General features: G+C 38.4%; 1 long non-coding RNA gene across 1 annotated transcript in view; it reads right to left on the bottom strand.

Moving 5' to 3' along the window:
• The window catches only part of LOC106489978 (uncharacterized), a 41,438-nt gene extending 29,165 nt beyond the window's left edge, over nucleotides 1–12,273 (bottom strand). The window contains exons 1-2 of the long non-coding RNA XR_010883612.1: nucleotides 12,224–12,273; nucleotides 9,539–9,598 (exon numbers count right to left, since the gene is read on the bottom strand). This is a non-coding gene — a long non-coding RNA (uncharacterized lncRNA). The remainder of the gene's footprint in view (nucleotides 1–9,538; nucleotides 9,599–12,223) is intronic.
• Nucleotides 12,274–15,632: the final 3,359 nt, after the last annotated feature.

Below are 15,632 nucleotides of genomic sequence, written 5' to 3'. Positions count from 1 at the left end.
CACTTATTCTTCCTCGGATGGAGTCACCCAAGGAAGCTTTCACTTTTGTACTTCTCGCACTGTAGTTTATTTGCTGTATGTCACAAGACAGGGAAGAAGCTTCCCTTCTGCAGAGTTTCCTGCCTTACCATTCATTGTCATATCTGCATCCAGCCTCCTTTCCTTCCACAGGTATTTCAATTAACCAATGGTTACTCCTGTATTGTGTCCTAAGGGTGTCCCAAAACTATTTTGAGGACTAGAATCACCAACAGGACAAGTGATAAACTTGAAAATTCATGCCAGGTGTTATTCATGCAATTTGCAACTGTAAGACAACCATGCAGAGGATGAATAGGAGACAGAGACCGTACACTGTTCTTAGAACTGCTGTAGAGGTCACTCTTCAGAGTAATGTAAGCAAAGCCTATGATATTATCTGTGCATGTAGTGATAAGCTTGCATATGAGTCCCTGCAGGACGAGACCTATAGATGATTTGCACTAGAAAGGTTAGTATGGAAATTATATTAACAAAAGTCCTCTTCCCATGCAACTTAAACCCGTCACTCAAGAAAAGTAAAATGTACAGGCAAAAAAGGACTTCTTACACAGCATCTGCACTAGGGCTTTTGCTGGCAGGGCTATGTCAGCAAAAAATTCATATCCCTCACTGATAGTCCTATTCAATAACACTTTTAAGTGTAAACCAGGTGTCAGTGTTTCAGTTATAACAGGAGAAGAGTTCTATGCTAGTCATGAGCTAAATATGCAGCCTTTCATGACCTGGAAAAACCTTTTCTTCCAAGGAGGTCAAATCCAGTGATCATGTTTTCCACCAGCATAATCTCTCAGAAGCACTGACATTAATATGGTACTATAGTAACAGACACAGAGCAGGTGAAAATAGCATATCCATCAACAAGCCATTCCTATTTTGCATTTCCATCTCTAAAAATGCTTATTTACACTGCATTAAAGCAACAAAAAAATCCAGTACATGGGAAACATCAGCATTTCCATGTAAAAATGTACAATAAATTTTAGATTAGACTAAAAATAATTTGAAATTTATTAAATATTTGGACATTTCACGTGGTTATATTTGACATTCAGAAAGATTCAGATGGTTCTAAGAAGAGATTCTATAGATTGAATTCTCAGGTGCATCTGATATGGCAGAAAGTTAATAATATTGGTTTGAGAGGAGCTAGATATCTTTTAAATACAAGGTTCATAACTGCATTCGTAGAAGCAGCATATGGCACCAAGCAACAACCCCAGAGCTGAACAAAGGAATGGAAGAAGCCCTGTCACCACAGGAACAATGTCACTCAGGGATCACCAACCCTGCAGCCGTTCCTAACCTAATTTACCACATTTGCTTTCTCATGGTCTCCCATTCTGCCACTCCCTGATCCTCTGAGATGCATGGGAAAAAAAGGACCTTCTCACTCCTCTTGTTCATCCTTTCCCTACTCCTCCTAAGCCTAGAAGCTTTTTCTTTTCCTCATCATCCCCGCTAGAGCAGCTACTAACACTTGTCCAGCTCATCATTTGGGCAGCAGCAGAAGCCAATGCGTGTAGACCATTTGCCTTCTTTTGGTCACTTTCATCTACCAGAACACTGGGCAGCGGATCCTTCCTTCCAGCGACTACTATGGTCTGGTGCATAATCAATGCAGTGCAATTATTTGCACAAGGATGGGCAGGCAGAGTGCCAGGGGAGGAGGGGCAAAATTTGGTTCATGATCACATGAAAAAAACAACACTGTAATTGAAGGATGGTAGGTTTTACAGCATTTTTTTTAACACTTGAGTCCTTGTTTACATCTGTTTTTATTCCTTTCCACTTCTGCTACACTTTAAGGAAAATTGTACTATGCAAGTTAAAAGTTTAGTGTGGGAACAAAGGATTAATACACCTCAGTAACAGATAATCTGCGTAGCAAACTAAAGAAAAGAAAAGTCTGATCATAGGAAAGGTTCTTTTATGCCCTAATTTACTACTGATAATTTCAGAAGATGAACCAGCAGAGTCATTTCAGTGGCAGAAGCTTTAGAAGGACAAAAACTTCTGCAGTATTTAATTACTTGTGGCAAGTACCCCTAGCACTACCCTTTTTGTCAGTCAAATGAAGTAGAATTCAGCTGACATGGAAACTGGGCATACATTGGTCAGAAACTGGACTGAGTGGAAAAAATAGTCATAACCCCATCAATTTTGAGCCTTAATGATTTCTTTTATAGCATCTTTACAGGGTATGTAGCTCTATTACTACCAAAGGTATGATACCTCATACATGCCAGTGTGAGAGACAAGCTACTAGGCATTGGGAATTATGTGTGCTAGTGCCTTTATTCGATACACAAAGTGTAAGAGTAGAAAGAGCTGAAAAGGAACAGACAGTCCAAAGAAATACAGGATAAGATTAGAAAGAAACATATCCCATAACAGAGGCATAATTAAGCATTCAAATTGCCAATTAACAGTAAAGAGCCAAAGAGGAACACACATGGAAGAATGCAGGGATGTATGGGGAATTAAGGGGCTATATTGGAGAAGTAAGCTTTATTCATGGAGAGGTCCAAGAGTGGGAAAGGTATTTAGGATCCTAAATCCTACTTAGGAACTTAAACTCCCATTCAGATCTGCAGGAAATTAGTCACCTAAACATCTCTTAGGATCCGGGCTCAAAGATCACCACTGTAGGCATCAGTATACAGGCCTCTGTGGTGCCTGTCTTGCTGTATTAGGCAACCAGAGCATACTACCAAGAAACCCTTGATGCACCAGTGACTTAGAACAAAACTCCCTCCCTACCATAAAGACATTTAATGTCCTACACATAGGACCATTTAATGAGACTAAGTAAAAGGACTAGAATAGCAGTCATACTGTAAGAATGCAGAGTATGGGGAAAGGGAAGTTGCAAGCAATTGCTTCTCCTGAACCTACCTACAGGTTCAGAAATAAGAGGCCTTTCTTATTTCCTCCGTAAAGCTGCCAGCCTTTTTTCACACACAATTATCATGTATTATTTGTATTACTGTATGACCTACAAGCTCAGTTCATGGATCAGTCCTACATATACGCAAAGAAAAAAAAAAGTACGTCTACGCATCAGATGAAAGTCATGACACTCAAATATGAGCCATAATGCAATTTTTACTTTTTTTTGCCTTAAAGTAAATCAAATTACTATCATCCATTGTAGAAGTACCATTCAAGAACATTCTTCATTTTACAGTAGAACAGGCTTAGGAAGGAGATGTATGTATTGAAGAACAATGAGGAGCACAGATGCTTATGGCATTACGGGTACTCTAGACAGGCAGGAGAAATGCCTTCTTTTCAGAGAGCATTTTTTTATATAGATAGATAAAATGTATTCCATGTAAGTGACTTATAAAAACAGAAGAAATGAGAACACTGTTCTGGTAATTAAAATCCTGCAGTTTTCTGTTCTAAACAGAATACATTCATATATAGTTTATAACATATGTTCACCAGTAGTAATTAACCTTTCCACTCAGAAGCCTAGTGTGACGATACTTTACTTTCACCACCCACAAAAATACAATAGCTTATGAGAAAGCAACATAGGAAATAACCATCTTTGGGACAACTTGCTACTAATATGTTTATAGAGTAAACTACGATTTAATGAAGATATTCTTAGCAATACAAGTGTTCATACTTTTTTTTCTTCAGCCAGGGCTTTTATTTCATTTACCTCATTAAAGAAGTGACAGTGCAAAAATCTACCTTGCAAGTTAAAGAAATCTACCATTTATTCACACTCTCTACTTTCTTTCAGACCACCGTGGTTACACAGATGGTCAGGTTGAAGAAAAATTAGGAGTTTTGTCTTATAACAGTTAGTGTTAAAACAAACCATATACATAGTATTTCTGTTAGCTGAAATTGTAACGAAAAAATTAGTGCTCTGCCTTACTTTACCTTTTTTTCCAGAATAAACTTTCATAATTAAACTTTCTACTTTTTCAAGTAGCTGACTGTGTATTCTTGCACGGAGGGTGGTTTTCTCCACAGACATATTGACTTGGACAATAAACAAAGCAGAGATCCCTGACTGGAATTTACAGCTAAATTTAACTATGCCTATTTTTACTAAAATTTGCATAACTGTCTTTCAACATTAAGAAAAAATAAAGTCACAATTCAACGAATTTGGACACTGTATTCCTTTGTCAGAAAAAAAAAAAGAGATTTAATTTATTTATTGAGGTTGTACAAGGAAATCTGTGCAAAAATTCCTGCTGCTGCCTTGGCGAGATTTTAAAGATGGGAGCATACTAACCTTTCACATGGAAATGAAGTTTCTCTTTCACAAAGATGGCTTAAATATTAATTATAAAACACTGATGAAGGGCCACTGCATTCTGGAAGGTAGTTTCTCTCTCTCTCCATCCTCAAACCAAAAATACATAAAAAAAGCATGTTTTGAAAAAAAAAAAATTCCTTTTCCCCAAAGCGTTGAATTCCCCACAAAATATTAACAGATCAGTCAGCATCAGTTTCCTATATTTTAAGATGGCAGAAACTGGATCTTTCATGGATTTCACAGTGAAAGTGATTTTTCACGTTTTCACAATACTGCTTCATCACTAATCCCTCAAAGTTATGTTGCGAACAGCCATCAGTAACACAAATTCACCCTCTCTTTTTTTTTTTTTTTTTTTTTGCGTCTCTTTTCACAGCATCCTGGACACCTGGAACTTAGGGTCTTTCCTCTATTTCCTTTAAAGCTAAGTTACTTCACCAAGGTCTGCCTATCCACAAAAATTTGACACAGGGATACAGCTGTTTCAGTATAAAATGTTTTAGAGCAGCACAAATATTTCCGTACTGAAGAGAGGAACTCATACTACTTTGAGGTATTTTTCCAATATGAAAGTTGAATGTACACCAGGGATTATACCAGTATTGTTTTTTTAAACCAAAACAGTGAATTTTTATCAATAATGCTGACAACAATCTCTCTTATCAAATTATGAAAATGTTCTGCTATCACAGTGTGTACTTTATGGCTCCCATAACTGCACTTGCCCTGGGCAGGATTCCAGGCACCTGTAACCTATGCTAAGGTCTTTAGGGTTTGGCTGTTCCTCAGCTGGAAGGAATAAATATCATCCTTGAAAAAGTGAGGAACTTGGTCATGACATTAAGACATTACTTACAACTAAATGTGCAGGTAAGTGGCCCGCTCTTTCTTTTCTTAGGTTTCAGATGAAACAAACACAACCATTGATGCTGAAACAACAAGATTTCTAACACCCCAGTGAGAGGCACAGACGAGCTCATACCTCCTAGAACACTGCTAGCATACCCTGTAGACTTGGGCAGGAGGCTCTGAATCATGCTCCTGAATTTCTCCTGTGTATAACACAACTGCAACTTTTTTTTTTTTTAATAAGCAAGTTCTACTGTGAAAGAAGTACACTATGACTACCACCTTGAGCACTCAAATTCAGGCGTGGATCTAAACAGCCTTGCATCATCACAGAGTTTAACTGAGGATGGTGACACTCTGTAGAACAGTATGTCTCCCTACAGAGAACCCACTTGTGAGATCCAGGCTTTAGACCATTACATTTTTTTTTGCCAAGTGTTGCATACAGACATTATGCTACAGAGAAATTTGAGGAAGGGGAGGAATAATTTTCTTCTGCAAAACTGCAATGAAAACTAGGTAACTAATCTCAGTAATACAGAACATTTAATTGGAAACCACCAACAAGCTATGTGCATTCTGGTGCAGTCATAAAAGCAAAAAAATACAAGAAAATGTGGTTACGATGCTTACTGGAAATCATAAGATGCTGAGAGCTCATCGGGATGTGTTTATGATATTGAAGTCAATGGGAGTCAAGGCCCACAATTCTCCAGATACAAATTGCTGAGCAGGAAACCAAGCCAGCAGTTAAACATTTCTCAGCCAGGCACTGTTCAATAAAATTAATGAGTTAAAGATGAACTTGCTCACAGAGTGTGTGTACATGGTCACCTCAAGGGGCCATCACCAGGAAGGCGACAGATCTTCTCAGAAGAACTGGCTCTACCTGAGGCTAATTAACAGATACGCTGACTGTAAATAAAAGCAGGAGGTGGTAAACAGAAAAGACTAGGAAGTGTGATGGAGCTTCCAAATGATGCGGTGTGTCAATAAACGTTAGTTAAAACTTAGGTGCTGCTTTTGTACTCTCTTAAGGAAATAGATTACTATCACATTATTTTGTAACACACCCTTAACCCAATGTCTGTGCTTCATACTAGAGAAGATATTTTTGATCAACTCTACATTTATTAATCACAAAACCAAGCATATTAAAGTTACTGTTATATGACAGGACAGGATGTACAGAATCAGCTGACTGAAAAGCAGAAATTACGATATTCAGATTTACTACCCATAAAATGAACAACTATCCCTTATATCTCAAAACAAACTAGTAGCTCTAGTTCATAGAAAAATACTGAAACTGTTTCAAAAACACCAGGGAGATCAATGCAAAAGCTGTACTCAACAGACAAGAGACTGAAATCTACAATAGGAATTAGGATTTTATATTCAGAGAAATATTTATTTTTCCATCTACTTTCATCATTTCCTAAATCTGTAGAAAAATATAGCTTAACTCTTTGGGTTTTGGCATGAGATTCTTTATATCTATTTTAACATGGCATTTTCCTTCATTGACTCTTTCACAACTTTCCTGCCAATAAAGGGCTACCTGTCAAAAAACAGTTTTGATAGTATTAAATATTGAAAGAATGGTAATGTCCATCCCCACTCCCTGCACCACACGCAATTTAACTCCCACTGCAAGTTGGATTGTTTTGTTTGTTGTTTCCTAGTCCCCTTTCTCATTTAAAGGCACGATTTTACAAACTTTCTCAAGCAAGCAGACACTTTAAAGTAACCAGGACCACTGGTCTTTATGTTAGTAAAGACTATTTGCATGAGAAAGTTTTGCAGGATGTAATCTTCTCTTTTCCTTGAAGTTTTAGTAGTTACTACCTGCTACTTAAATGAAAGAAATTTAATAGTCTCAGTCCAATTACTTGTGAACAGGTGTTTATTTTGCACCTAATTATTTCCCACAATTCTTCCAGTTTCAAAAGAGTGGACAGATTTGGCAACTCCACTTGCCTCTCACTTCTTGACACTATCATTAAGATTCAGATTAAGGCATATAAATGATGTGAGAGAGGCTGTACTATTCTTGCCATACTTTGTCATCTAGAGATGGGATTACATTATTTCTTTCACTTCACAAATTTTTAAGTCACTTTTAAAGGAAGGTATATCTTCTCATTGCATCTTTAGGAAAGCCTGAAAATAATTTTGTTTCTTCCCAACTCAAATTTGAATGTACTCAAATTTCTCCTTATAAAATGATTACTTTAGGTAAAGATAATCCACTACATAGCACTATGCTTCCAAAAATATGTGTATTCCACACTATTGATTAACAGTTGTAAAAAGATACCATGAGAGCTCACTCTTATACTTTAGTATTGTGCTCTCCATTCTCTGCCCTCTTTCCCACCACAATTTTAGGAGAAGAATCATGGATTTCTTTTTCAATAATATTCAAGCTATTTCTTCCTTTGACATTTTGTCCAGCTGTTATTTTTTCTTGCAAAATATTTATTTAAAATAATTCTAAAACAGTAATAGGGAAAAGGGAAATTACTGGTCATACACTGACAATCAAATTCTGTTGGCAGTAAATCCAAAGACAATATGTGTACCCTATCAGGTAAAGAAACAAAAGAGCTCCTGTCTATTGTGGTCAGTATAACTGCCAGGTAATATTAAGTATACATGGATATAACTAGATATATCTACTTTCAGCTAATCATAACACTTCAAAAGAGTTTATTTAAAATATAGAAATATTTAGCTGAAGGATTACAAAACTAAGCATATGCTCATTTGCAGATTTCATCATTAATGGCTATGAAGAGCAAAAAAGCAGAGTAATGCTCAGCAGTGATGAAGAGATCTAAATTATGTTGCCATGAAAACAAAGTTAAAAATATCTGTAAAGATATTTCTGTAAGAGACTAAGATGCAAAACACACAATAAAAAATAACAATTAACTTTTGCTTAAGAAACACCACGTTGCCAGTTCCTGATAGATTCTGGCTAGTCTACATTCAAATACTGAACTAATGACAGAACGTAACACATCCTAAAACTAATACAAGCCATATTAACAGCTTCCCTCCTTGAATTTCAATATTAGCTGTGTTTTCTCTTCTTGCCTTAATACAAATTTGAGTGAACTCTGCAGGCATCCTACACTCATCCACTATTCGCTGGCTTTGGAAGAACACCCCAAAAGGCTCATAATTATATTTAAGGTGTGGTTGTAGCAAATTCTTATCACTACAGAAGAGAATGAAAGAAAAATGCAAAAGCAAAAAATTGAACACAAAGTTTGAGACTCTAGAATCACAACTTATTTAAATGAAATTCTACATTTCAGTGCTGGTATCATTTGTGACTGGCTTATGCCTTTCTTAGAAAATGAAGTTTTATTTCTGATAAATATTGCTGAATTTCAAGTTACCAAAGCCTGCACTTACTTTTCCTGACTCAAGAATGGCTATGCCAGTTCAAATCAAAAATCTCTTTAGCTCAGTATCCTGCTTCCAAAAGCAGCCATAAGACAGAGCCAAGAGAAGAGCGGAAGAGCAGGGAAATCATATACAATGTTTTCCTTGAATACCCTTCCAGCCTTCCACCATATTCGACTCAGGGGAGTTCCTGAGACTGATGTGATTTATCTACTTAGTTTCCCCCACCGGGTGTCTCTCAAGTACTTACTCCATTCCCCCTTAAATCCACACAAACTTTTTGCATCCACAGCATCCTGGAGTAAGGCTACCTTGGGCACAGACCTGAGAATTACATCTGTAGTGATGTTATCTTTGTGTATATTCACTGTTCAGTGGACACAGCTACTCACATTTGCTTACTAAAGTCAGATAAAATAAGAAAGCAAGATTGATGCATCCCTTGAAAGAAACTGAGTTTGCACATATTGCCAGCAAAAGTTCAGTCCAGTGGGAACTAGCATTCTGAACATTGTAAAATGCTGCAATAGCAAGAATTATAACAAGGTGGAATATAGCTAGAAAAGCAGGCAGATATCATGAGTGAAAAAAGTCACCCTAACAAAGGCAGCAAAAAACCTCTGAGAGCCTCCCTCAGTCCAAAAACTGAATTTTGATTCAAGGAGGTTAAATAAAGGGCTGCTTGAAAATTTTCCACTGCATCTATTTTTTGATGGGAAATCAGGTTTTCAGCTAAACACTTTTTGGTCAGATTTTTTTGGCTTGTCTGAAGTATGTGCTTTGTGCTTCTGCAAATATATTTTTCTCACCAAAAAGGCAAACTTACAAACCAAAATATTTTGATTGTCAACAAAAATTTTGATTAAGAAGTGCTAGTGTAGCATATCATTAAATTTGTGGCTTACCTGCTTCACGTGGCAGATCTCCTCTATCAACTAGACTCACCATTTAAAGGACAGCCTCAACGGTTGATCACTTTGAAGGATTCCCTACTTCCGGTACTCCCTGCAAAGAGGGAAGATCATGGCAGAGTATCAAAGATGGCAGGCAGCCTGAACTTTGCAGAACAGGACCAGCAGGCATCCAAATGATAATGTCAGAGGAGGACTACAGTAACATTTTTCAAATCAAAAAGTTTTAGGTTTCTGAAAAGTTTTCTAGTCCTCTGAGTTCTGCCAAAACAAATAAGTCTGTCCTGGAAAAGTAAGACAAAAGTGAAAAAAACTTTATATTTTTCATCAAATATTCTTTCAGGAAATCATAGCGGTCAAGCAAAGTCTTATCCATTAATCTGTAAATTCCAATCCAGCATCTGAATCCATACATACACAAACCAGAACTACTGTAACAGCAGTAAGACCTTTCAAGTTTTCCACAATAGCCCTGTTAGCTGGACTGCTCTAAAGCTAAGGAGCTAAAACCCAACAAAAACAATCGGTGTTTGTTAGGTGGGATAACTTAGTGTAGTGAGCCCTAAGTAATAAAAGATCAATCAGCGTAACACATACACAAGCCCAGGTCAGCGAACAATAAAGATAGAAAGACTACGTTAATTCAGACAATGTCTACTTTTAATAGTTAAGAAATACATAATACAGAAATCTGTAAATCCAAATTGGGAAAGTAGGTGGAATATCTCCATTTTCTTGCTATTAGCCCCTTTCAGAATGGTTAATTCAGTGAATTAACCAGCAAGAATCAATTTGACAAAGCTAAAGCAATAAATAGTAGGAGTAACAGCTATTCCATTATGGCCGTCATCACCCTTTTCCTTGGGAACCCAAAATCCCCTGGAACAATTGAAAGTCTCTCATCCAGAAACAGGCCCTGCCCCGACCAAAGCAGTGAAGCACCCAACTAATGCTACCAGGGACGAAAGCTTCTGCTTGATCATTAGGCCCACATTTCTATTATCCACCTCCTCCCCTGGGGCTGTTTCCTACCACAACTCTCCCTCCCCGCAACCGTGAATGCAAAATAAATGAATAAATAAAAGAAGAAAAAAAAAATCAATCAAGACTGCATCTTTTGTAACATTGTTGTGAGTCCACAAACAAAAGAGAACTAAAAAAAAAAAATCTTAAACCAATGGGCCACTATTTTCATTTTTCTCCCCACCACACATACAGAGGACAGTTCCTTGCATCATTAGCACCAACCAAGATCTAAGAAAATTCAAAGGAACTGGCAAATAAATATCCTTATTAAAAACCGAGGGGCTAAAGGGAAAGGATGGACATTTTACTGCTACAGTGAAAGTTCCTCTCAATACTTTGTTTTTCAGTTACACCATTTTTTACTAAAATAAAAATAGAGGAAGGTTTTTAAGGGTGAGTTACAGCTGAGACTAGGCACCCTAAACGCTCCATATAAGCAATTCCAAACACTGCTTAACTCTAATTCCCTGCATGGAGTTAACATCTTTGACTAATGCTATAAAGTGAAAAGTGCTAACACAACTTGTCATTCTCAAGGCCAATGTATTCATCAAAATTAATACAAGCCCAAGCCTGCTGTCCCTATTCATATTTGAAATCACCAGCCACTTATGTGTTGTCCCAGCAAAATTAGCAAGTGAAGGATTAGTCAGGATCTAACCCCAGAGATAAAAAGTTTGTTTAGAGTAAGTGAAACACAAAGAATAAATACTCAGAATAAGTGATGAAAGATATATTTGTTACTTCAATTTTAACTTCAGGGCAATGAGTAATTTCAGTAAGAATTTCTAAGTGTGATTTTTATCATTTGATATTTTAAAAATTACTACTGTGTATCCTCCATCTAAAGCAGGGATTGGAAACAGTGATACTTAAAGACTGTGGACTTCAAACATATGCAAAACACTATTCCTTTGAATTATGCTATTATTGACTTTTGAGGTGCAAAAAGTAGTTTGAGAATTTAAGAACAACTTTGTATTGTTCAAGGATTAACAACACAAGTTCCTCTTCAAATCGGTAGCGCACAGTTTTGCTTCCCGATTTTATCTGGGTTTTATCCTTATCCATGCCTTTCAACACAGTGTCATTTTTTCCCTTCAGTTCGTGTTCATGAAATACTTCTTCCTAAGTGCATGGCCTCATTAATTTTCATTTCATTTACAGCACGTGAGAGGGCATACACATAAGCTAATGTCTCCATATAATTTATGCAAATGTTGGTAAATCAAAGTGGACTACGCTGCCTAATCTGTCCCTGCATAGACTCAGATAGCCCAGACTAGCCTACAACGGATGGGGCACCCTTAGCTCAAAGCCTTTCGTATCAGCTCCTTGCAATGTAGTAACTGAGCCACTCCACATCTGATTTACAGTATATGAGAAAGTACATATCCTGTACTCCCCAGCTTCTCTCTTACGGTTCTTCCATATACACTGTCAGCATCAAACCTCAGAATTGGTAGGAGCTGCTTGTGCTATTATCCTGTCTCCTGTCACATAACCCAAATGTATATACCATTAAGGTCAAGTTATAGAGCCCCCTTAATTCTTCAAGTAAATCTGGCATCAAAGACCAGAGGTATTGCAATCCGTAGCACAGGTGTATTATAAATAGAGTCTGCCAAATAGCTGGCAAAATAAAAATTAATATTAGATTAAAATGAAAAATGTTGTCCTCAAGAATACTTACTTTCTTTCATAATCCTTATAATCCGCATCTTCCTGCATCCCTTCCTCCTCCGTTGTGCTTTGCTAAAGCCAAACAAAACATCACACGATTGCACTAAGTGACAATACATTACAGCCCAGTCATTGATCGCATAGTGTGGGTGAATAAAGGTAAGCCTTTTGACATAGATTGATTTTATGTATGCTAAACAACTGTTCCCACCAACATCCTGTGCTGATTCTGCTGTTCCTGCTGCTTCTCTAGCTAAGCCTACACATCCAAAGCAGCCTCAGGAAGAAGTCTGATCACGATGCGCTCCCACGTTCTGCAGAAAGTCCTCTAACGACATTCAGGGCCACAGCCTGCAGCTTCGCTACTGGAGCACTCCTCAGAACACAGCACCGAGCAACCACTTTTGTCATCTTCCTTTATGGTACGGGGACAGCAAAGTACACTTTCAGCAGGTTCTTCTTCTCTGTCACCTGCTCACTGTACTCCAGAAGTAGCACTAGAATTGCACTAGATTCAGCCTATTTTCTTTCTGCCTGCAGGCTTTCTCACCTCTCACTGACCAACGGTAGCATCATGATACTATGCCCATCCACAGTCAGGTGTGATCTCCCTGAAAAGTTAGTAAACAGAACATGATTTTTCTTGTCTACAAAAAGTTTGCCTGGATCACAATAAAAAACAGGCTGCCTCAGAAGATGTGTCAATGCTATTTATTTTTTCTCTGAGGCAATAAAAATCCATCAAAATATAAGATATGTATGAGCGTTCGTACTTTCCCATCCCTGTTTCTGCAGGATTCTCAGTGCTGGATTTTTGCTGATAATTCCCACTTTGCATACTTGCAGAGTGTATCAATGCATTCCTTTCCGTATTTGGACTGCCCATCACGTTGCTCAATTCTGGACCTCATGTGGCATGAGAAAGAAAAGGTTGGACTGGAAAAAACAGAGTTTAGTTCACCTTTAATTGGTACTTTGGGGGGAAAAACTGAACAGAGTAGGATGCCACAACTCCACCTTACACTGTCTACTAACCTTGCAGCAAAGATATTCTTTCCTCCAGTTCCCATTTACCTTGCCCTCAAAAAGTCCCCCAGTTTCTAGTTTCATGCTGTTGTTCAGTGTTTTGCCCATGCAAAACCTCTTATGTCTTGTAGCTAGCCAGAATTTGTGGAGACAGTCCCTGGATAAAACTTCGTGGCCTGCGATAGGAAGGAGATCAGCCCAGACAGCTATAACAGCCCCTTCTGGATTTAATCCATGAAATTACTGGCTTCAGTCAAGGCATCATTCTAACAAGATTATTTGAACAATTTCCACAGACTGAGTTTTTCTTTTCAAACATTTTTATAAAAACGCCATTCATTGACCTATCCAATGCAGGCAATGCCATACCAAAATTTACTGGTGAACTGTAGGTGGGAATCAAAAAGCAATTCTATTTTACTCTTATAAACTAAACATCCGACTTTTTTTTAAAAATCCTGGACCTTATGCGGTCCTTATGCATATTTTTCTTTCAAAGATGAAATCAAGAGCCAATTTACTAATCCCCCTGTACTATAAGGCCCTGTAGTTATCATTAACTGTTTCGGTGTGATCCATATGATACCAAGGGCAAAGTCTTACACGCCCACAAAAAAAAAAAGCGCTTATTTTAGAGGGAACATTGACTGTATCTCAAGCAGTGCCCTAAATTCTTGAACACAAGTTTAGAAACAAAAGTTTTTGATAAGATTTCAGAAAATCTGTGGCAGCCGACACTTGCAAAAGTTTTATCTACTTGGTGTCAAATCTACAGGTTTGCAAAAGGTCGTGATACCTGTAACGTTTTTGCGTTCATCTCCTGGCTTTATATTTCCACATGACTTGATAACTGGACAGCTGTTTTGAAACCCCTACAAAAACGCTCTAAAGCAATCTATACTATCATATCAAAGCTCAGCTTTTTAGAAAATGCAGCTGCTGTATTTTCTGGAAAAACACACAAACCATTTTTAAGACTTGACCCTTGATTCCTTCATCTCAATACTTCTACTGACTTCAGGGAAGTCTCAGTGTATGAGGAACACAGAATGGGCTGTGATTCCACAGCCTTAAGCTATCCAGGCTGCTTTTCAGTTAAATAATGTAAAGCACCTCCCTATAGCTGTCCTTTTTATATATCTGGAAGACAATTTCGAAAATTATCGAGGTCTTGCTATGGAATTCAGATATGTAATCATTACTATATTGCTATAAATGTCCACATTACCAATTTTGTTATTACTGAAAAGCTTCATGATATACAGTATCTTTGTGCAGCATCTCTTTGACACTGCAAAAAAAACAAGAACTCATGAATGGCAGTAAAAACAAAGCCAAGCGTACAACCGAGAAACTTGGTATTCTCTTCTTTCTAGGAGACTTATAGCGTAATTCTAAACTGTAGTGTTCAGCGTGTCTCCTGAGCTTCCTCGCTGAAATATTGCAATGGAAATTTTACAGCATCTGTGTTGCTTTTGGAAGCCATCACTTCACATCTGCTGTCTCTGTAGCGTAGAGCTTAAGTTCAGCGTAAAAAGGTACTTTGTAATAAGCAGCAGGAATCCTGACAGAGTGGTAATTTACAGACTCACCCAGCTCTCCTGACTAGCCTCACTCATTTTTACATTTTGCAGAGATTTTTGAATAAGGTACTTTTCAAGCAGCCAACAGCGTAACAGTCACTTCTTAAAACGGATCATCACATCCAGGTCTAGAAAGAGACTTTCTAAACCCCTGTCGGCCACGGAGACCTCGACCAGACGACAAACTGTTCGGTCCAGCTTCTTCACCGGGCAGCCGCCCGCTGTTCGCACTCCCAACACCCCTCCCTGCAGTATTAACTGTCCTAAATTAGCACTAAAATAACCATCTGCCGCTTTACGGAAAGTTCCGATTTTGACCAAAAAAAAAAAAAGCAATGGCCAGGCCGCGCCCTCTGCGTCGTTACCGGTCACCTCGCAAGGCAAAAGCTTCTCTCAGGTGCGCGGTGGGGGCGAGGGAAGAGGGTTGTGCAAACGACTGCAATGATTACGTAGGAAACGTGTTTATTGCTTCGTTATTACCCATTTCCTCCTAACTGGATAATCGATGTATTCATTTAAATAAAGAGAGAGGAAGGAGCGTAGAGGATCCTGCCAGCAGAGGCAACAAACTTGGGGCTGCTTTTGTGTTTTGTCTCATGCGCTTAATTTTCTACCGACGCCGACTTAACAGCTCCCACACGGCTCCCCCGGGGGAGGTTTTACACACACACACACCCCGGCTCCCTCGCACCCGCGCTGCGGTCCGGGCCCGGTTCGCCTCTCCCGGCTGGAAACCTGACAAATCACAAAATTTAACGCCACTAAAAATACCGCCCCCCCCCCCCCGCACTGCCACCCTCCCGGCGAACC

Source organism: Apteryx mantelli, chromosome 2, assembly GCF_036417845.1.
Source record: "Apteryx mantelli isolate bAptMan1 chromosome 2, bAptMan1.hap1, whole genome shotgun sequence".
Taxonomy (NCBI): Eukaryota; Metazoa; Chordata; class Aves; order Apterygiformes; family Apterygidae; genus Apteryx; species Apteryx mantelli.
This window is presented reverse-complemented; position numbering and strand designations above follow the sequence as displayed.